Source organism: Mustela erminea, chromosome 7 (assembly GCF_009829155.1).
Source record: "Mustela erminea isolate mMusErm1 chromosome 7, mMusErm1.Pri, whole genome shotgun sequence".
NCBI classification, from domain to species: Eukaryota; Metazoa; Chordata; class Mammalia; order Carnivora; family Mustelidae; genus Mustela; species Mustela erminea.
The window spans coordinates 138489567-138512484 of NC_045620.1; positions in this window are offsets into that span (position 1 = coordinate 138489567).

Sequence of the window (22918 nt, forward strand, 5' to 3'; positions counted from 1 at the left end):
GGCGACAACAAGGAGTCCTTTGACTGCAGAGTCATAGCTGCGGCCACTCTGGTCATCTCGGGGAGCACAGGCCCAGGCTCTGCTGGATGAATCTTGACGTCTCTTTTAGGTCTGGTTTGGAATCAGTGGGAGTTAAAATAAAGCCATCAATTCTTGTAGATACGGAAAGCTTTGCTCCAGGGCTCTGAACTCTCTCTGAATGCCCCCGAATGTTCTCCCGTACATACGAAACTTTGCTTCCTGCAGACACAATGTTTTGAAAACTACAGGCATCTGAAGAAAAGCTTGCTTTGAAAGCACATGGATCAAGTGTCTTTCACCTTTCCATCATCCCCGGAGCACGCCCATGGAAATGATGTGCTCAGTGTACGAGTGTGTGCTATGAAACAGAGCTTACAGGGCTCTTGTAGTGAGAGCTGCCTAGATGTTCCTCGGTGGTGAAGCATGTCACCACACATCCCTCAGAGGACACGCCCCTGCTGCAAGTGGAGGGGCACATGACAAGCTACGACCTGAAGAAGCATCACCAGCGGGCTCGGCTCCTCTTTTCCTATCATCACGGCCATGATTATGATTCTTATCTCCCTTCGTAAACATTAAGAGAACATCACAACTGGAGTGTTTACACATGTAAAAATAAAGTTGGGCTCTTTTTTTGTTTCTCTTTTATGTTGTGTAAGACATAGAAATGATAAATACCTTAGACTAGGGAAAAAAAAAGTTCTTGTCAATTTAATCATGGGGCCAGAATGATTTTCACCTGTTTGGGAGAGCGGAACGAAGAGGTGACCCAGGGCAAGTCTGCTTCCCCGCCGTACCGTCTGTGCCTGCGGCTTGCCCAGCAGGGGCAATGGCATCATGAAAACAGCTTTCTTAATTTTTAATAAACATGTTTATACATTTACCAATGCATCTTCCATGTCTAAGAAAATAAAAATATTTCTGTAAACCGTTCTGTACTGGTGCTGCTACCCATGCCTGAGGTCGCTTTCCTTTTCTTGTTACTAATAAATTAATTAATTAATGTATTTATTTATTTATTATTTTTAAGAAGATTTTATTTATTTATGACAGAGCGAGAGAGGGAGTGCAAGCCGGGGAGGTGGGGGAGGGGAAAGCAGGCTCCCCGCGGAGCAGAGAACCCAATGCGGAGCAGAGAACCCAATGCGGGGCTCGATCCCAGGACCCTGAGATCAGGACCTGAGCCGAAGGCAGACGCTTAATGAACCGAGCCACCCAGGCACCCCGTCACGTCTCTTTTCTTGTTCTGCTCCTACCTTCTTGCATTCTTTAGTGTCTTGAGACCCAGGTTTGAGCTGGCCACATTTGTGATCTAAAAGCCAAGTTCTTGATTCCAAACCTTCCTGATCTAAATTCGTGGCAGCACTGCTGAACTGATGTCGATTCCCCCTCATCTAGGGCATTTTCTGTTTCTTTTTTTACCTTGTGTGTTTGTGTGTGTGCGCGCACGTGTGGTTTCAGTATATTTCACAGCGGTATGTTATCCGTACATGCTAATATAAAGGATGATTTAGGGTGTTTAGTTTAGTTTTTCATTTCAGTGAGAACTGCCAGAAATCTGAAATCCTGTTAGCTTGCAAAGCTGGTAATGCTGGAATTTGGACTTTCAGGTAGGATACCTTTGTTGTGCTATAGAACCACCTACCTCTGGCATGTGCCTACCTGTTTGCCTTGGCCTACATGGCCTGTGTTTTACAGTGTCTTGCTCTCAGCCAGACTTAAGTTATATTGCAACTGCTTCACGAACAATAGAGTCCCACATGCGCATGAGACTTTGTTTTACATGTGTACCGTTATTTTGTGGCAATAGCCCTCCTAGAGTTGTGTTACTTGTTTCAAGTGAGACAGCACTAGCTTAATGATGTTTTTCTGGGGTCAGGGTATCTCTGTCCTGAGGAGGAGTCTTTGAGCCATAATCAGCAGAGGGGGAGATGGTGTGAACCCCCTGGGTCATGAATCCTCCTCTGACCCCCACAGGTGCCTGAGGTAGCTGTACCTGGGGTCTGCTCACGTTTCCGTCAACTGCATTGGACCTTTGGTAAGCCGGATGGCAGGACACCGGATGGTTTCGTGAGTCAGCTGATTAGACGTTGTAACTAGTTGTATATTCAACATCCAGTGTGGCCAGCGCCAGCTAAAGCACATATTTCAAAACCTTGCTGGACACAGTATTTTTTTAAATTTGAAATCAACTTCCTTTCGGATAAGTTATCCGTCTTAGAAGTAGCAACAATTCAGACAGATTTTTGACTTTTTTCCCTTAAAATGTTTTTTGAAAAATCACGAGTACGCAAATTGCAGGATGCCAAAAAGGGTGAGCCCAGATGAGCTGTTCAGTCTTTAGGGTTCAGTGACACCAATATGCAAAGTCCTCAACCTCCTTCCCTGTTCCTTTTCTCTTCTCCTCCAGATCCTGTGGAGTTCTCAGTCTCCGTTAATCCCTGATGCAGACAAGAAAGGTGTAAGGGGCATCAGCATATCAAAGTTCCCTTCAGCTCTGACATCTCCAGCGAGGCTCCTTAAAGTATTTCCAAGGAAGCACTGATTTCTGTCTCCATCGATGCTTCCAATAATAGTGTTGGAAGTGAACCTCTGGCGGGATGTGGGGTTCCCAGGAAGCAAGAGCGGACAGAGAGAGAGGTTGAATCTCTACATCAGCAAGACAGATGTTCAGCCATCCTGACACGGAGTGCTGGTGTGGAATGACTTGTTCTAGCTGCCCATTGATGGTTTGGAGGTCCATAGTCCTCTGCAAGCAGCTACTGGATGCTGGGCTCTGGGAACCAGTGCTCTTGGGTGAAACATCTCTTGGCAGAAGGAACTCTGAAGGAGCCTATAGATGGACGGCAAGTCCATTCTTGAAGGGGATCAGGGACGCACATCCCTTCTTCCTCCACAATAAGAATGAGGTAATATGAGCATCCTTTGCCCTTGAAGTGATGAATGGAGAGAACTCAGAAGAGACATTGAAGGCAGTGAACTTCTCTGCATGACACCATAATGGTGAATACATTGTATGTCATTGTATCTTTGTCCAAACCCGCAGAATGGACAACACCAAGAGTGAACTCTAATGTGAACTGTGGACTTTAGTTAATAATAACTAACCGATATTGGGTCATTGATTATAACAAATGTACCACTCTCGCAGAATGTTGATAGTGTGCAAAACTACGTGTGTATATGGAAACACTGTGTATTCTGCTCCATTTTACTGTGAACTTAGCAGTGCTTTTAAAATAAAGCCTTTTAAAGATGATGGTGGTGGTGGTGGTGGTGGTGATAGATAGCAAGGTATGTTTAAATAGATAGGCTAAGACGAACATTGTGATCACGAACTCCGTGATCTCATATGAGATGTGTAACAGCTCTACGAGAGTGAAGCTATCCTTGAATTTAGGTTAGTTTTGCCATTTTGTGCAGTATTCCCCAGAAAACTTGTGTAAAACATAAAATGTAAACAAGATTAAATAAACAAACCAAAAGAGAACCAACTTTTGCATCACTTCATGCAGATTAGATGGTTGAGAGCCGGGCTCCTCCATCTGGGCAGAAGGCACCCCCTTTGCACTCATGAGGTGGGGAGCCAGGCCTCCATCTCTGTGTAGTGCGCCAGCTACAGCAGCGCGGGACACAGGCTACACCCCTTCTATGCAGTGACCCCAGCACTGCTCGCTGAAGCGCCCCACACTGGGCAACCACATTTCTGGATCGTCTCTGCTCCGTCATCCTGTGCGAGCCCAGCCGCCCAGTCTCATGTCTGACAGCAAACTGGGCAGTTACCCACTGCTGGGCCATTTCTGAAATATCCACTTGGAGAAATCAGCATCCTACCTCTCGCGTCCTGTCCTTCCGGCTGGGCTATGCTCCGGCCACTTGCTCGTCAGGCCCCCGTGCTGTGGCCTCCACTTTGTCACTATCCCTGCACCAGCGAGATCTGCCTGACCCCATGGAGGCCTCACGGTTTGGACATATTTTATTTTCCCTCCCATGTAGAGCCTGCTTAATTATCTTCTTACACTGAACAGCTGCACATCCCCGGATGAGACTCTCACAAACATTTTAGTAGTTCTTTCTTTCTTTTTTTTAAATTAATTTATTTATTTTCAGAAAAACAGTATTCATTATTTTTTCACCACACCCAGTGCTCCATGCAATCCGTGCCCTCTATAATACCCACCACCTGGTTCCCCAACCTCCCACCCCCCGCCACTTCAAACCCCTCAGATTGTTTTTCAGAGTCCATAGTCTCTCATGGTTCACCTCCCCTTCCAATTTCCCCCAACTCCCTTCTCCTCTCCATCTCCCCATGTCCTCCATGCTATTTGTTATGCTCCACAAATAAGTGAAACCATATGATAATTGACTCTCTCTGCTTGACTGATTTCACTCAGCATCATCTCTTCCAGTCCCGTCCATGTTGCTACAAGAGTTGGGTATTCGTCCTTTCTGATGGAGGCATCATACTCCACAGTGTATATGGACCACATCTTCCTTATCCATTAGTAGTTCTTTCTAAAGTGTATAATCACAGATCTCAAATAAGCACCTGACCTACGCCCGAGGGGAGGGCAGGGGCTGAGCGGGGAGGGACCACCTTCCTTTTGCGACAGCGAACGCGTTGCCCTCTGCTGGCTGGACTCCCATCGGAATGATGGAGAACTGTGGGAGAGCAGGAAGACCAGGAGCGTGAGATCGGTTCGATCTAGAAAGGACGGGATGCTAGCCAGTGAAAGAAAGAATAGACCGCGGACGGCCAGACCAGGGGATAAAAGCGAACTTACTCAGAACATGCCGAAGCCTGTCATTGTTCTGAAATGACTTCCAGAACCGCTATCCTGGCCCAGGGAAAATCGTCTGCAGCCTGCCACACCCAGCATCGTGTTTCTCTACCTTCTTAGGCTCTCTCAGATTAGCGTGCACCTGTTGTCTTTCTCTAATATTTTGGCATCACCTGTCATGGCCCCTGGACAGTTTTCAGTAACAATAAAACTCAGTCTCAATTCAAGGATTATGAGACTGAAAAACATTTGTTGAACATGTGGGTTAAATTATTTTTTTGTGTCTGCAAAATTAGTAGATTTCTAACCTAGGGAGAGCATAAAGAATATAAGAGTAGATATTTCCTGGTAACATCACTCCAACATCATATAATTCATTTGTACAATAGACTATAGATGTGCCTAGATATTAGCAAAGCCTTGCTTATGATGTGACAGCTCCCAGCCAGAGTACTGAAGGCGATTTCCCTGAGAACAATGCCTGCAGCAGATCAGGGATACACATTGCAGATGTGGAAATTAAATTAATGTTGAATGCATTCAGTGAGTGAGCCAGAAAAAGACTTATCTCTTTTACTGCAATTTAATCATTTATTTATATGATACTTTGTCCCAAAACATTGTAATTGGCAAAGCATCATACACTTCATGAAAGGGAAAATTAATTAACAATAAATAAGAAGATAAGGCAAAAGGAGAACAAAGCTAGGAAAATACTCTCTAAAAGTTAAAAAAAAAGTCGAAGGGTCATTTATGAATTATTGGGAAATGTTAACAAACTGAAAGTTATCATTTTGAATGTTATTAGAAATTATAAGAATTGTTTATTTGGCTTTTTAAAATTGCAATCTTAAGTTTCATAGCTTGGTCATTATGTCTCCCAAAATCTATTCTGTGGAGACTCATCCATGACGGTTAGGGATATAAGGAATAGCTTTGAGCATGAGGCTTCTGCTCTGATTTTGTGGGACAGTTCTCTCCCTTTCTGGGATTCTAATCAGTATGCACTACTTCTGTGTTTGAAGGAACTCACACCCTAAGATGAATTCTGTTATTAGGGATGAGTATAATCCCTGGGAACAGCAAAAGTCAGTGAATGAAGTCGGCTGGGCAGGTGTACAGCGGCAGCTGAAGGAAACAGCTTTGAGTTTTAGAAGCGGAGATGCCTGGTTGTCTTGTGTAGCTAAGAAGATGACTGTGCGTCCTGCGTGGGGCACGGGGTGTTATGGGCAAACAATGAATCCTGGAACACGACATCAAAAACTAATGATGGACTGTAGGGTGGCTAACATAACATAACATAACATAGCACAGTAACAATAAAGAAAAAGATGGCTGTGGCAGAGGTTTTTCTAAGAAAAATTCCAATAAATGCTAAGTGTCATTGGAAAGGGTATCATTTCTTGAGGGGATTACTTGGGAGAGGAAAACCCACACGAACCCACATGTGGGGGGCTGTGTTTACTGGGAAGCTGCTTCTGTGAGCTCAAGGCCCTGGTTTCAGAAAAATGAACAGGTATGACCACTGGATCCTGGACCAGGAACAAGATGAAAAGGGAGATCACAGAGACAACTGACGGAATCTAAGAGCAGACCGCAGGTTACAGGACGTTACGGTATAAACATTCAATTGCTGGGTGTGACAGTAACTGTTTTGGGGTCATGGGTGATGGGTGATGTTAGAACACAGCACAGCAGTCTGAGGGGCCACGTGTCTGCAGCGTCCTCTCAACTAGCTCAGAAAGAACATGTGTGTGCATATGCGTGTACACGTGTGTGCATGTGCATGTGTGTGCACGTGTGAGATGTGTGTACATGTATGTGCATACTCAGATGGGCTGTTTGAGAGCTCTTCTGTTCTTGCAGCTTCTCAGTAAGGGCAAAATGACTTCCCAAAGGTTTGAGCCCCAAATCAAAGACCAGCATCTTTTCATGTGGATATTTATGTATGCACATTGGATGGGTATGGTTTGAAAATACAAGTCACCTCTGCATATACAACACATTTGGGGGAAAAAATATGTAATAACAGTTTAAAGTTCACCAGCCATTATCAATATTTCAGATAACTAATCCCTTCTAGAGTCTTTATACTGTGTGGGTCATAAATGTAGGCTACATGGTGTCATCTTCGGCCATCACGCTCTCAGGATTCTTCATCTGACGTTTTCCTTAAGTCCTTCCATATCATTAAATATTAAGTTCCATTTCATATCGTTCTTGTATAAGGCCACAGCACATTGCAATTTGGGGCTGCTTTGCTCGGCAAGCGGTCCTGGTAAAGCGTACTCAGGAAGCCGGTGACCTGGTCACGGGCTCACTAACTCTGCGGGAGTCCGATTCGTCCTCTGAAGTCAACAGCGCTTGGTGGTTGTGATAGTTAATTTTAAGCATTGTTAGCGGGACTAGGGTGACAGTTCAGGGATCAAACACCTATCTAGATGTTACAATGAAGATATTATTCAGATGTAATTAATTTTTTAATTTTTATTTATTTATTTGACAGAGAGTGATCACAAGCAGGCAGAGAGAGAGGAAGGGAAGCAGGCGCCCTGCTGAGAAGAGACCCCGACGCGGGACTCGATCCCAGGACCCTGAGATCATGACCTGAGCCGAAGGCAGAGGCTTTAACCCACTGAGCCACCCAGGTGCCCCCCAGATGTAATTAATTTTTACTGATCAGTGGACTGAGTAAAACAGGGTTTCCCATCATAACATGGGCAGGCCTCTTACAAGCCACTGAAGGTCTGAAGAGAAAAGCATGGAGGCCTCCTTGGAGGGAGAGGACGTTCTTCCTCTGGGGTCCCAGCCTGCTGTCCTGCTGCGCACGTTTCGCACTGCCCAGCACCCACAGTGTCAGGAGCCAACGGCCTAGCAGACTCTCTGTCTATCCATCACCTATCCGCCAGTGATCTACTTATCCATGACCTACTTCTCTGGGGAACCCTGAAAAACATCACTGTACACTTTCAGTGAGCTAACTATTTTTTGCCTGTTTTCTGTCTACAAAATGGAAATAACAATAGCGCTTACCCCACAGGATTGATAGAGAATCAAGTCTGTCGTGCTTCAATGTGCTTAGAAATTACCCGGCCGACCTCAGAGCCAGCGGCCGCCAGCTGCTTCCACTCCAGCGATTTCTCCCCTCTGGGGGCACCGTGGACGCCGTCAGGAGTGTCGCCACGCGTGCGTCGCCCTGTGCCTTCTGGACTGTCTCCTTAGTGTCTCCCAGGGCCAGCTTCGGAAGTCGCACGACGCCTCATCTGCCACGCTGGCTTTGCGGCCAGTCTTCCTAGTTGACCAGTGGCATCCCCCAGGGCTCGGTGTGTGGTCCTCTTCCTCCCGGGCCCAGGCGTCATTCGAGAACACTTACTCTAATCATGTGTAATGGCTGTTTTCTTTTAGGACCATTCTAGACATCGGACCACACAGAAAACCCACTATTTTTTTCTCTCTTTGATATTACTTTTATTTTTTCTTGAACTATTTTGAATGTTAAATTTGAGTTGTTTCATCTGTTTATTTGGAAATGCAGAGACACACTCCAGTATCTCAAATAATGGGGACTGGTTCTGTGGCAGCCAGGAGGAGGCACACACAGGATGTGGTGGGGGCAGGTGGCGGGATCTGCTGCACGGAGTTTGTGCTGTTGATTTTGCTGTGCGACTGATGTCCACCGTTCTTCGTGCCCTGTCTGGACATCTATGGGAATCCCTTCGCGTGACTGTCTCTGCCTGTGTGCTATGTGTGGCTTCCACAGCTTCCTAACTTTTCCTTCCCACCTCATCCCTGCATTAGGGGCTCAGTCCCTGGACACCTTCAAACTGTCTGCTGGAAGGCTCAGGGCAGCGCCCGGTGCAGAGTGCCCAGAGGGGTGGTCCAGCTCCCTCCACGGCCCCCACTGCGGTTTGCTGTCTTTCACACAAACATGGGCACGGGGTCCGATATGATCATGAGGAATGCACACTTTGAGGCTTCTCAAAGCTGCTGACTGACCCCACTGAAGTCTCCTTGGTCCGAGGGGACAGGGCTCCCGTTCCCTTTCCCAGGCCATCATGATACGGTCAACCTTACAAGACACGATCATGGTACCTCCTGCAGTCACCCTTTCCCATCAGCAACAGAATTGTGTTTCACGGTGTCACTGAGAAAACAGAGTCCAACAAGAAGCAATTGTTTCCCAAGTTTAATTTTTAGGACTTCACACATGTCTGAAAACAGAGTCCACATAAAAAGCTGCGGAGCGCACATGCTTTATGCTTTATTCTCAAGGAAAATGTCCCATTAACCTGTGGTTGATATTATTCTAGCATCTTCTCCTTGATTATGAAAGAGAAGAGAATGATTTCCATATGGTTTACAAATTTCTTTTATGATAAATTAGTTCCATCTTTGACCTCAGGATATCAGATACAGAGAAGAGAGACTCCAGTGGAAAATGAGAAATAGTACAGAAAACAAAGGGGTCAGTGTGGGCCTTTGTGCACTCCTTTTGGTGCCGTGGTTCTGGGAGGAGCTGGGGTGGCTCTGGAATAGCCCAGGGGCAGATCTCGCTGAGGTTCTTCAAGGGCAGCCCCGGTGATGTCTATGAAACGGCTTCCACGCACCCACTGGCTTCCCGTGAGTTCAGTGGAGCTGACGGCTGCCCCCCAGCCCGCACCTGGCAGCCGCAGGACAAGTCATGTTCTTCTTCACTTTCTCCCCAACCCACCCTGGTCCGTGTTCCTGGTCCCGGGGAGTTCCCTGCTCCTTCCCTGATGAGACGTCCCATAGGCACTACCCTTTCTGGAAGCCAGTGCCCCTCCCTGGTACCCTGTTCCTCTCCGTCCTTCTCACCCTCGCCGAAGATCCACTCTTGAGGGACCCAGCTTGCTGGCACGCGGCCCTGCTGTCTCCCGCTGCAGCGGGCTGTGTCCGTGGTGCCTCTTCACCGCCTGTTTCACGACTATGACGGGGCCGGGCCCTCTGTCCGCCAGTGGTCCTCTTTCCGGCTCGTGGATGCTTCCAGCTTCCTGCAAGTGTTTTTGAGTTTATAGCAGAGATTTCATATTTTTTCCCCTGAGCATTTTAACAAGCCATAATTTTAAAACCCTATTTTGGCAACTTCGCATTAGCGTGTGGGACGAGTCTGCATCAATCGTGCACCTTTTGAGAACTGCCCTGGGCCTCCCCTCTGAGCTAAGGGTGCACATGCCCAGAGCCCTCCTGTCCCCACCGCGGGTCTCAGGGCTACACAGACCCCGGCTCCACACGGACGGAGCCCCCTCCGCACACGGCCGGTTCCTCTCCCACATCTGCCACTGGGTGTGGTCCTCGGAGTTCCCGAACTGGAGCAAATTTCCTTATCTCTGCAGGCCTGGCCCAGTGGCCTCTCCATGACGGGGAGCGGGGTGACTATCTCCAACCTCCCTGGGACTGATTCTTCCCTGCTGGGCTCCTCCCCTCTCTTCAGCACCTGACGTAATGCCCTGCTGATCCCTGGTAATTCTCCCTACCTGAAGTCTGTTTTGTGTAAGATTAGTACAACTCCAGTAGGAGCATAGGGCTAGCATGCTATGTATTTTTAGTTTTCACATTTCTGCTTTAGGTTTACAGGAGACTTCTTATAGACAGCATACAGTTAGGTCCTGTTGTTTTGTCCACTCTGAAAGACCTTTGTCTTTTAATTGATGTACTTTGACCATTCTTATTTATTTATCTATTTATTTATTTTTAAAGATTTTATTTACTAATTTGAGAAAGAGAAAGTGAGAGCACAGGCCGAGGGGAGGGGCAGAGATGGAAGCAGATTCCTCGCTGAACAGGGAGCCTGATGGGGGGCTTGATCCCCGGACCCCAAGATCATGACCTGAGCTGAAGGCAGGTGCCTCGACCATTCATATTTAAAGTGATTCTTGGTGTTTTTGTTTGCACCTGTGTTCCATGTGATGTTTAGTTTTTCCATGTCCCTCATTTCTGCCTTCCCTGGTTTGGATCAAACACTTCATATGATTCCCCTTGTCTTCTCTCTTTGCATGTCAATCATGCTTCTTTTAAAAATCTTTTTAATGGTTGCTTTAGCCTTTTCAGTTTATATTTTAATAATTCAAACCTACTTTCAAATAACACTGTGTGCCCCATGTGTGGTCTACCTGTTTCAAAGCAGTGTTCCCAAATATCCCTCCCACGCCTTATCACACAGCTCTCTCTTATTTTGCTTTTATATCTACTGTAATCACACAATACACTGTTACTTTTGTGACTTTAAACAGTTACCTTTTAGATAAAAAAAAAATGATATTACTTCCCTCTGGCTTGTCTCAACATTCTCTCTGTCTCTCTTTTTGAGAATGCAATGACAGTTTAGAATTAGGGGGAAAAAAAAGAACCCGCAACAGCGTTAAAGAGAAGGAGTCTGAGGCTCGGGAAACGTGTCTCCCTGCTGCGCCGGTCACAGATCTGCCTGGGACCTGTCCTGGATGTGGACAGCAGGATGTGGTATGGCCAGTGATCATCCGATTCCCTCTGTCACCCTATGCATTTGGAGGACAGGGTAAAGGCCAGCTGGCTTTCCTCACTCCGCTTGGTAGGCACAGGGAGCCCAAGCCCGTGCACCGAGTGGCTGAGTGAAAGAATGGAGACAAACAGGTCTTTCCGTTACCCCCAGCTCAGGGCTAGTGTCTGTGGCCCGATGGGAGGCCTTCCTCCCTCCCCCACACCAGGAAGCTGCTGCAGCTGCGGTTCAGGACAACAATAGTGAAGGTCCTGGCTGAGGCAGAGGGAGGGAATGAAAACAAATGTGAGAGAAGAGAAGGCAGTGCAGGATAGACCCTTGTGAACTCCATCTTGATGGGAAGGTGGGCTCAGTGAGAAAGGCTCTAGGGCTGAAGGTCCTCAGGGAGGAAGCCAGGACACACTGCAACCACGGAGAAGGGGGAGAGCATTTCTCAAGGAGCAAGAGAGTCAAGGGCATCCACGTTCCCAGGGGCCGAAGTGACTCAGGGGCTTACAGAGGCCATTAGTTGGGGCAGAGGGCTCTCCACCCCAGACCCCGAGCATAGGACAGAATCAGGGGTCCACAGCCCTGGACAGCAACTTTCCTTCAAGAGATTGTTCTGGAAGAACAGAATGATGGTGCTGGCTCACTTTTTCTTAAGAATGAGAAAGACTCTGCTTTATGAGTGTTGAGTTTGAGGAGTTCTTTATAGATCTTGGATATCAGCCATTTGTCTGTAGTTGGTGGGAATGCAAGTTGGTGCAGCCACTCTGGAAAACAGTGCGGAGATTCTTTAAGAAATTAAAAATAGAGTTGCCCTATGACCCTGCAATTGCACTCCTGGGTATTTACCCCAAAGATACAGATGTCGTGAAAAGAAGGGCCATCTGTACCCCAATGTTTATAGCAGCAATGGCCATGGTTGCCAAACTGTGGAAAGAACCAAGATGCCCTTCAACGGACGAATGGATAAGAAAGATGTGGTCCATATACACTATGGAGTATGATGCCTCCATCAGAAAGGACGAATACCCAACTTTTGTAGCAACATGGCCGGGACTGGAGGAGATTATGCTGAGTGTAATCAGTCAAGCAGAGAGAGTCAATTATCCTATGGTTTCACTTATTTGTGGAGCATAACAAATAGCATGGAGGACAAGGGGAGATGGAGAGGAGAAGGGAGTTGAGGGAAATCTGAGGAGGAGACAAACCATGATGGACTGTGGACTCTAAGGACCTAACTGAGGATTTTGGAGGAACGGGGGGGGGGGGGGGGGGTGAGCCTGGTGGTGATTATTAAGGAGGGCACGTATTGTATGGAGTACTTGGTGTTACATGTAAACAATGAATCTTGGAACACTGAAAAAATAAAACAAAATAAAATAAAATAATAAGAAAGACTCATCACAGAGAAAAAGGTTTTTGCACACGGGCTGCACATCTAAATAACATGTTGCTAAAATAAACAGAGCTTGGGGGTGGGGGTAGCTGCTTTTCAATCTCTAGTTTAAGTTGCCTTAACCCTTTAAAATGAACAAATTGGATTTTATTGTGTGTGTGTTTTCTTTTTCTTTTCTTTTCTTTTTCTTTTTTTTTTTTTGTAAAGTCTTCATTAGGTATAACGAACGATTAACAAGATAACATTAAGGGAAAAAAAAATCCTAAGAGTTCAATGCCAAAGGCTATACTTGTGTTTTAACATTAACAATTTGCCTTTAATAAAGTACATTTTTCATGCTCTGCTTGTGACTTAACCAGATTCTTACGAACACTCGCTGGGCACCATCCCTTGCTGCGCGCAGCAGTCATACCCACCTGTACGGGACTTGGATCTCTCAGGGTTTCTGCAGCCCTGTTAGCTCAGCCAACCCTCCGGACTTCTTTTTCCAAAACCTCCCTTTTTCATTTATGTTAAGTCCCCGTGACCCACTAGATTTAAGTATGAGGTGGGAGTTTCCATTGAGAGCAAATTCCATGTGCTGACTCTTTCTCTGCACTGATGTGGAAGATAATGTTCATCAGGCATGGGTAGAAGTAGAGCCCACAGTCTCCCGTGGAGAGCCAGGGATCCGTGCATGAGCTCCTCTGAAACAAGGTGCATGTAAAGAGCCCTTGAAGAATAAGACCACAGGGAGGCCTTTCCCATATTCTTTTGCAAATAAATAAGTGGCCTCCTCCACCTGCTTGAGCTCAGTGATGCGGCAGTGTCCACGAGATGGTATCCTTCCTCAGGCCCGCTTGTGGGTTCTATTGTGCTAGCTGGGAACACAGGAACAGTACACATCCATCCCTATGTTCAAGAACTGTAAGCAACCAATGGAGTTTTTGTGACGATGGCTCCTGATGTAGATGAAGGGGAGGTGTTGGACACTGAGGAATGGGCGTCATTTTTTTTAAGACCAGCTGTCTCTGTGCAGATGCATCCCCTCTGACTGGCCCTCCGGACAACCTTAATTTAAGGTTCTCCAGGTGTCCACAGAATTGGGTCTTTGAGTTGGGAGGAACTTTTGAGATGATGGAATCTAACAATCTCATTTCTTAAAACTTCATCTGCCTATTTGGACTCCCTCTGTTATTAAGAGGAGGGAGTCTTCTCTGGACCCATCTGGCACTTCGTGGGCAGTGGTCTGTGGCAATTGATGCCACCACCTTGCGGGGAGTGACTTCTGGAGCAGTTCCATACTAAAGGACCTACAGGCTTATCTATGCTGACAGTCTTAGGGAACAAGGTTTCTGGGTGATTCCCACTGAATCCACGGGGCACAGGGCCATCTGCCTGGTGAAGAGAGGACATTCAGTAAGTATATGTTACACACACAGTCGCAAGTCAGTCATGCAGATGAAAAAGTAGAAATTCACATTGGTCGAAAGCTTTGACCAAGATCTCAGAGTCATGGAAATAATTACATCAAGGATCCACATTCCTGATTTCCAGCCCTGCAATGTTCTTTCTAATGAACTGCATTTCCTCTTTAAAGTTATGCCGAAACATCACTGAATCTCACCTAAGGACTTCCTGAGTTTCAAATGCTTAATCATACAAATAACACTCTCTGCTTGGGTCATTTTATAGAGCTGACAAACCCCGTCCTCAATGGCATGTAAAGAGAGAATTATAAATTGTCTTATTTGCATCCGTGGACATCACATTTATCTAAATACAAAGGTGCAATGCCCTGTAGCGGTGGTTACCTGGGAAAGCTTCCAGAAACCCGTCTGTGGCTTTTCTGAGTGTAGACAAAAATTGTTTGGAGGTTGATTGGATTTGGTCAAGGTGCGTTTTGGATGAAGGACAGACGTGAATGTGGTTTGACTTGCACCCCTCACCGTCTCATGAACCCGGTATCGTGAACTATGTTAAAGCACTTAAGTGTCAAACCTCCATTTCCCTAAAAACACGGTACAGCCTCTGAGGATGGAGGAACGTCTGGGTGTCTGTAGTGGCAACAGAAGTGAGCATTCAGTCGTCTCCTCGACGGAGTTAAATGTCTGCCTCCCCAACGAGCACCTGCTGCGAGGCGGGATGGTCTAGACGTGGTGCGGGCGTCTGGGACCCAGAGCCGCCTCGGCGCTCCTGTCTTTGGGAATCGCTCACTCGATAGCGGGACCGATGGTGAGAAAATACATAAAACATCGCCATCGCACTGCGGTAAATGCTTTATTTGCGATATGGGCAAGGGGCTACGGGAGTCCCGATAAGAGAGCGACTCCTTCCACTGGCCGGACCGGGGAAGTGTGCAGAGAAGCGATGGTGTTTCAGCGAAGCCGGCAGGACGGGAGGGAATCTCCAAGGATGCCTCAGGAGGAGTGGCCGCCCCGGCCCCAGGAGGAGAGAAATGAACCTCAGGACTCAGAGTTCGTTCTGTGAGGACCAACAGCGGGCTCACGGGTTCCCTCGCTGGTTCATACCTCAAGACGTTTAATCGCTGCTTTTGCTGAATTTAGAAAACATACACAGTAGAACAATCACAATGCATTTTAATGGCCAAATCCTTCCTCCCACACGGGTTCGAGTGTGGCTAGACCCACTTCTCTTTACGCCCGTCTCTCCTTTTCCCGGAGGAAAGGAGGACCTGCGCGGGGGTGTGAAGGCCAGGGCGTGTGGGGACTTAGGGGGATTAGAATCTTTTTAAAGACATCAGAGCATTAATCCGAATAAACACTATATGAGGAAATAACAAAAAGATAGAAAAGTATCTGCTCAGAAACCTCTCAGAATTCTTGACAATCAGACATTACAGACGCTGTGGAATCATCCCGGGCCCGAGAGAGTCTCACCCTCACTGTTCCTCAAATGGTCCTGTTTAATTCTCCTAATGATACCCTGAGTTACAGTATGCCCCTTAAAAGCTGATAGTCAGTTATCCCTGTAGAACGTTCCAGCGAATGTTAATGCAGACTATTTTATCTACAAACACTGGGCAAGGCACAACAGGGTGTCTGGAAGTGTAGGAAGAATGGCCGAGAGTTCTGAAGATGCTGCTCGGGGGCCATCAGGGTATCTCCTGGAAAAGCATGGTGTGGGATACAGGCATGCGGGCGGCCACTCAGACAAGGTTATTGAACACGTTGGTAGAGCTTTTAGGTGCCTAGACGGTTAAAGCAGTAAGAATTAATGGATGGATTGGTATGAAATGAGCAAGCACTTTTAAGGAGACATAGGAACTTATTTTGCTACTTTACATAATTAGGTTACATGTAGATTTTACAAGAAAAAAGAAGAAATGTGAATTACAAAAAGAAAAAAAAAATCTGTCATCTGCTTCTTTTTGTCACATCACAATGCCCTGAAATGGTACCAAGATTTGCAATTATGACTTATTAACCGATAGCATCCCCTGGAACTTAAGTTGTATTTAAACACCGAAGATAGATAGTCTCCTGTGCCCCGCCCCCACCATTCACATGTAGAAATGGAACCCCTAATGTGACAGAGGCGGGGTCTTTGGGAGGTGATTAGGTCATGCGGTGGAACCCTTAGGATTGGGATTAGGGGCCTTAAATAAGGGGCCCTACTGAGCACAGCCACCCCCCCCACCACAGGTGAGCCCACAAGTCTGAGATATGCAAGAGGCCGCCAAAGTGACGACACAGGCTCCCTATCCTCCAGAAGTGTGAGCAATAAAGTATGGTTGTTTATCCGTCACCGGATGTGGGGTGTTTTGTTAGCAGCCTGAGTGGACCAGAAGCACTGAGACTCCCGAAGTGTGTCATGGGCTCAGTTCTTTAATAGGAAGGGACAGGACAGGAGTTGCCATGTAGGTTGAAACTAAGCAAGATTCACATCCCCAAGGGCTCTGGTTTCCCCCAGCCCACAGGGAAGTATACAGTCTCAGAAATTAAAAGAAAGCGAATTTGGTTATTGGGTCGGAAACCAATAGAACCCATAGCAGCCATGTCGATTTAAGGGTTTGTATTCTGAGAAATGCACGGGAACACCATGTTTTAAATGAGGAATTTCTGCAAAACATCACTAATAACCAAACCCTACAGAGCGCCTGTGTCTCACGTGCTCTGCATAGCTCTAAGCACTTTGAGTGTTGAGGGCATATGAGAGTCTTGGGCATACGGCACCTTTGTAACTAGCCCGCTTCCTGACCTTTATGGCTTAAGGAACCAGTTTTTCTCCTTATCTGTGGTGATAAATCTGTCTTATATCCTTCTCCAGATCATTGTATAAATAAAGTTTTCCTGATAAACAAGAAATTACAATATGGATCAGGTTGTCTACTATTAAAGATCACCATGCCAAGTAATAAAGTGGAAAGATTCTAGTATCCCTTGACGACTTCTTTAATGTCACACATTATGTCTTTTAATTTTTATAACCCACAGATGTAGGAATTACTATCACCACTTTACAAATGAGAAGTCTATGGCTAGGGGTGCTAGATACCTTGTTTGAATTGATCAGGTAGCTGTGATGGTGGTGAAGGTTTTGAACCAATGACCACCGGTCCCCAAGCAGATGGTGTCTCCTCCCCATCATGCTGCTTAGGAGACAGGACAAACTCAGACAGACCCGGAAGGGCAGAGGCGATATAGCTCCATCCAAACACAGACCACCATTCTCATTGTCCAGTCCAGTCTGGGGCCACTTTTCTAAATGCCCACATGCCCTTTACTAGAAACCAGTAAGAAATGAAAAGACTGAGCTTGTAACTATTTTTTAAGTATGCTTTATAATGTAGATTTCTCTTTTTATTCACTTGAAATGAATGAGACAATCTGCCAGGTTCCAAGGTTGGAGAATGCAGGACTGTAGAGCTTTGCTGGAATTTGTGGAATTAGCGATGTCATCTGCACTCTTACCTCAGGTGTGGAGCCTTTCAAGCAGGCGGCTCTAGGATGACCAAAGAGAGGCTGGTGTTTGAAAACAAAGCTCTTTTACTGCCCCCAGGGCCAGCTCCGTGGGGCTACTGGGTGATTCAGGAGCCTTGGGTTTAGAAAGAAATCCCGGCTGACTTCAGGCAGCAGAGGTTGGCTTCCCACAGACCACACCTCCTTCAGTGGCCTCCGCTGAACGGTGCCTGCGCATCTCCAGCTGCTGTCTTGCTTTGTTCGTGTTTTCACTAAAGCTCCAGCCCGGATACCCCACGTCTCTGAAGACACTGGGAAAGGGGCACCAGGTACAGTGGTTGCCGCAGATGGAAATGTGGGCGCTGCAAGTGAGGGGACCCTTTACAGGACCCAGCTCCGGTGAACATTCTTATGCGAGTCGAAGACAGGCCCAGAACAAGCTCTGGCCGTCAGTATCCCGCAGGAGAGAGTTCTGTCTAAATCTGTTTGTCAAAATGTTTCTCTTTCCTTTCTTTTAATGATGTATCAATCAGGGTTCTCCAGAGAAACAAAACCAATTAGATACATACGTGTCCAGAGAGGGAGAGAGCGAGCTATAGATAGATAGATTGATAGATACATGATAGATAGATAGATATAGAAACAACTCACATGACTGTGGGGCTAGAGAGCTGGAAAAGAGTCGGTGTGGCCCTTTGAATCCAAAGGCAGTCTGCCGGCAGAATTCCCTCTTCTTTGGGGGAGGTGAGTCTTAATTCCCTAGAGGCCTTCAACGAATTAGTTGAGGCCCACCCACATTGGGGAAGTAATCTGATTTATTCAAAGTCTACTGGTTTAAATGTTAATCTCATCTAAAAAACAAAAAGAACCTTCAAAGAAGTGTCTCGAAGACTATTTAGCCAAATATCTGGGAACAGCGGCCCAGTCAAATTGACATAAGGTTACCCCCTGTGTGTGGTGTCATCTGTATTTAATTGAGGACCTCTATTGTCTCTTGTATCTGCAGAATCCACTCGAGCCGTGGTTCTTTTCATCCACCCTCTTATCTTCATGAAGGAAGAAAACCATCCTCACGTGAGGCGACGAGCTTGCACAGCTTCAGAAAATGTGTGTGCATAGAAATGCATCTTGTATGGAATGTGAGCCAAATTCCTCAAGCGGACCAGGTGGTTCACAGGTAAAACAGGCTTCATCTTAACACACCTGCCTATTAAAATGTTTTTCTCTTGGAAAAAATAAATCCTCTCACCTGTGTAATTTTGTTTCATTTTCTTTTTTTAGCCAAGCAAAACAGTGTTGCAATAAAAAATCTTGCAACTTCAAATGGGACATCAGAACACAGAAAATAGGAGGTTGGAAAAGCACCAAATCAAATGATCAACACCCCTGAGAATCTTATTAGTGGTATTCCCTGAGGTTTGTTACACTTTAGGCGTAAACCCATTATTTCAACATTGGCTATTTTTTTGCCAAGAAGCTGCTGTCATTTTTTTCTGTGGGAAGTGCCACTGTTCCTACCTGAGATCCCGATAGGGTTTCTGGAATTGCACACGGCTCAGACTTAGCTGGACCTGATGCGCCCACCTGGCTGCCAATAACGTCCACTTCACTTTTCAGCTTCTCTCCAGACTGGAAGGTTTCTTCTTTTATTAGGGCACTGCAGGGGGCTTGTCAGCCAAAGAAGACCTTCATAGCTTAAAAACAAAGAGGTGACTGACCTTAAGACTCTTGATTGCAAAATGAATTGAAAAGCCAGCATCATTTGTTATAGGACCGCTCAGCCGGAACAAACCTCTTTGCCTTTTTCTTTAGCTGCTCTCTGTCCACGCAGTGTTGCCTTTTTGAGAAGTCCCTTGGTCTATACTCCCGTACCCTGTCACTCACTGTACCCACCACCCATGTACCCGGAGCTGGGCACGTGAGGTTACTTCCCATCTTCATGGTCAGTGTTGCTGTGTATTTTGAAGCGATAGTCATCATGACCCACTACTACAGATCTATATGTTTGTGATTATACATAAAAAAACAAAGAGAAGAAGCCTCAGGCCCACAGATGTTAGAGTTTAGGAGCAGTAATATATCTCACAAATTATCTGAGATTATGGGAAGAAGTAAAAATGAGCTTTCTTTGATGGTCATTCTTGACATGTGTATTCCCTTTACTGTCTCAGATTTCAGAACAGTTTCAGCTGGAGGAAGTGAGCTGTCTTGTGCCACAACTTATTAGGGCTCTGATCCCATGGCGGTCCTTCCACTCTAACCCTCCTCAAGGCTCCAACCCCTAATGCCTTCACTTTGGGGTTGAGGGTTTCTACGTATGGCTTTTCAAGGACCCAAGCATTCATCCCAAGCACTTTCTCCTGACATAGACTTAGCTCAGCTAATTTATACCCCTCCTTGAAAATTTAGCTCAAGTGACACTTCCTCCAGGAAGACTTCCCTGACCACATCTGGTTTGGACACCATTTCGAATTTGGTTCCATCGTAGCTTCTTCTTCCTTCTGTCTCAGCAAATCCACTGTACTTGTCTATCACTGTTGTGACGGCCCTAGGAGCACCTCACAGAAGGGACCACTGAAGCTGACAGAGGGTTTAGACTTTGTTGACGTTCTAAGGGCTCCTCCTACTACTCCCACAGTCGTCACCATTTCTTCTCAGCTGCCTCCTGAGCTACCTGCTAAAGGTGATGATGAGCCGGGGCATCGCCCCATGCTTTACGTGCACGCTGTCCTGCATCTTCATGACGACTCTATGACACAGGCGGGACTATTACTTCCATTCCCTTCTCCTATGAACGCATAATTGGCATGTATAATATGAATTTCAGTTGTGGAACCCAATGATTTGGTGTTTGCAGGTATTGTGAAATGACTCTGGTCAACCTCGGTCACCACACACAGGTACAGAAGTTTTTTGTTTTTTGTTTTTCCTTGGGATCCTAACTTTTAAAATTTACTCTCTTAGCCACTTTGAGATAGACAGTACAGCATTAACTAGAGTCACCCTGCTGAACATCCCAGCACAACGACTGACTCATTTTATAACTCAAGTTTGTGCCTTTGACTATTTTCACCATGTTGCCCCCTCCTACTCTTGTCTCTAGCAATCACCATTCTTTTCTCTGTTACCTATTAGCTTTTTGTTTTTGGTTCTGTATGTAAGTGAGATTATGTGTTATCTGTCTTTCAATGTCTGACTCCCTTCACATAGCACAGTGACCTCTGGGTCCGTTCGGACAGGTGTGAGGTGGTATCTCATTGTGGTTTTGATTTGCATCTCTGTGATGATGTCAGAAGTGCAGCCTTAGCACGTCCCTACAGCACATTTGTGTGTTTTCTTTAGGAAAAGATCTATTTTCCTAATATCCTGCCCATTTTGTAACAGGATTATTTGCGTTTTGCTATTAAGTTGTATGAGTTCTTTATATATTTTCGATAGTAATCCCTTACCTAATACATGATTTGTGAATATTTTCTACAATTCAGTACATTATCTTTTCGTTGGTTGATGGATTCCTTTGTTGTTCAAAAGCTTTTTAGTTTTATTTTGTTCTATTAGTTTATTTTGTTGTTGTTATTGTTGCCGTTACTTTTGGTGTCAAGTCCAAAAAAAAAATTACCAAAATGAATGTCAAGATGTTTACCACCTATGTTTTCTTTTAGAAGTTTTATGGCCTCAGGTCTTCCATTCAAGTCTTTAACCCATTTGAGTTAATTTTCATATATGCTGCAAGATAGTGGTTCAGTTTTTTTCCAGTTTTCCTAACACTCTTTAGTAAAGAGACTGTCATTTGCTGGTTGTGTATTCTTGGCTTCTTGATTGTAAATTAAATAACCATATACGCATGGGTTTATTTTGGACTCTTCTGTCCCATTGATCTCTGTGTCTTGTTTTATGCTGCTACCATGCCATCGTGACTCGTGTAGCTTTGTAAAAGAGTTTGAAATCAGACTGTGATGCCTCCAGATTTGTTCTTCTTCATCAAGATTGCTTTGGCTATGCCGGGAATTTTGTGGTTCCATACAAGTTTTAGAATTGTTCTAGCTCTGTGACAAATGTTACCGGATTTTTTTTTCTTTGTGATCACTGTAGTTAATTAAGGTGCGTGGGAAGTCAAGTCCTGATGTGCTGTTACTGTGCTTGTAGATCCACATCGTAGACTTCGATGACGAGAACAACATTATAAGTAAAAACGTCCTCCTCCATCAAGTGGGTGAGATCTGGCACATTAGCACCAGTCCTGCCGACAAGGGTGTGCTGGCCACGTGCTACAACAAACGTGAGTACTCGCAGGTGTTGCCACGCACCCGCAGGACGGGTCTTCCGTTGCTGATGGATCAGTGCGTGACCTAGAGGGGTTGAGGGTGGACAGAGGTGCTGCACCCACAGAGAAGCTGCGATAGCACAGGGATGCCAGCCGAGGTCAGTGGCCTGCGGTCTGAGACCGGGGGCTGGAGTCGCGGCTGCTCCACACAAATATATTGGAGTTTTGATATTGGAAAAATGCCAGTTTAATTTTGCCACGCATTGAATCAGTAGACTACTTTGGGTAATACGGACATTTGAACAATATTATTTCTTCCAATCCGTGAACATAAACTATCTTTTCATTTATTTGTGTCTTCAATTTCTTTTATCAATGTTTTATGATTTTCAGTGTACAGATATTGATTAAATGTATTCCTGGTTATTATAACCTTTTGGATACAACTGTAAATGGGATTGCTTTCTTAATTTCTCCTTCAAGTAGTGCATTATTAGTGCATGGAAATGTAACAGATTTCTATATATTGATTTTGTATCTCGCAATTTTACCAAATTCATTTATTAGCTGTAACAGTTTTTCAATGGAGTCTTTAGGCTTTAAGGATATATATATATCTATATATATATAGATATATATATAGTGCTATGTCATCTGCAAACAGTGGCAGTTCTACTGTCTTCCTCCTTTTTTCTTTCTAACACGGATGTCCTTTCTTCTTCTTCTTGCTGCATCGCTCTGGCTAGAGCTTCCAATTCTATGATGAATAAAAACAGCAAAAAGAAGCATCCTGAAAGCTTTTCCTCTAAGAGTGTGATACTAGCTGCTGACTTGTCATCTCTGACCTTTACCATGTTGAGGTACATTCTCTCTATATCCACTTTGTTGAGAGTCCTTATAGTAAATGAATTTTTAATTTTGTCAATTTTTTTTTTCTGCATCTGTTGAAATAATCATATGGTTTTTATTCTTCATTTTGTTAATGTGCTGTATCATGCTGATTTATTTGTGGATCTCGAACCATCCTTGAATCACTGGAATAAATCCCAACGCCATTCCCTTCTGGCAGCAACCACA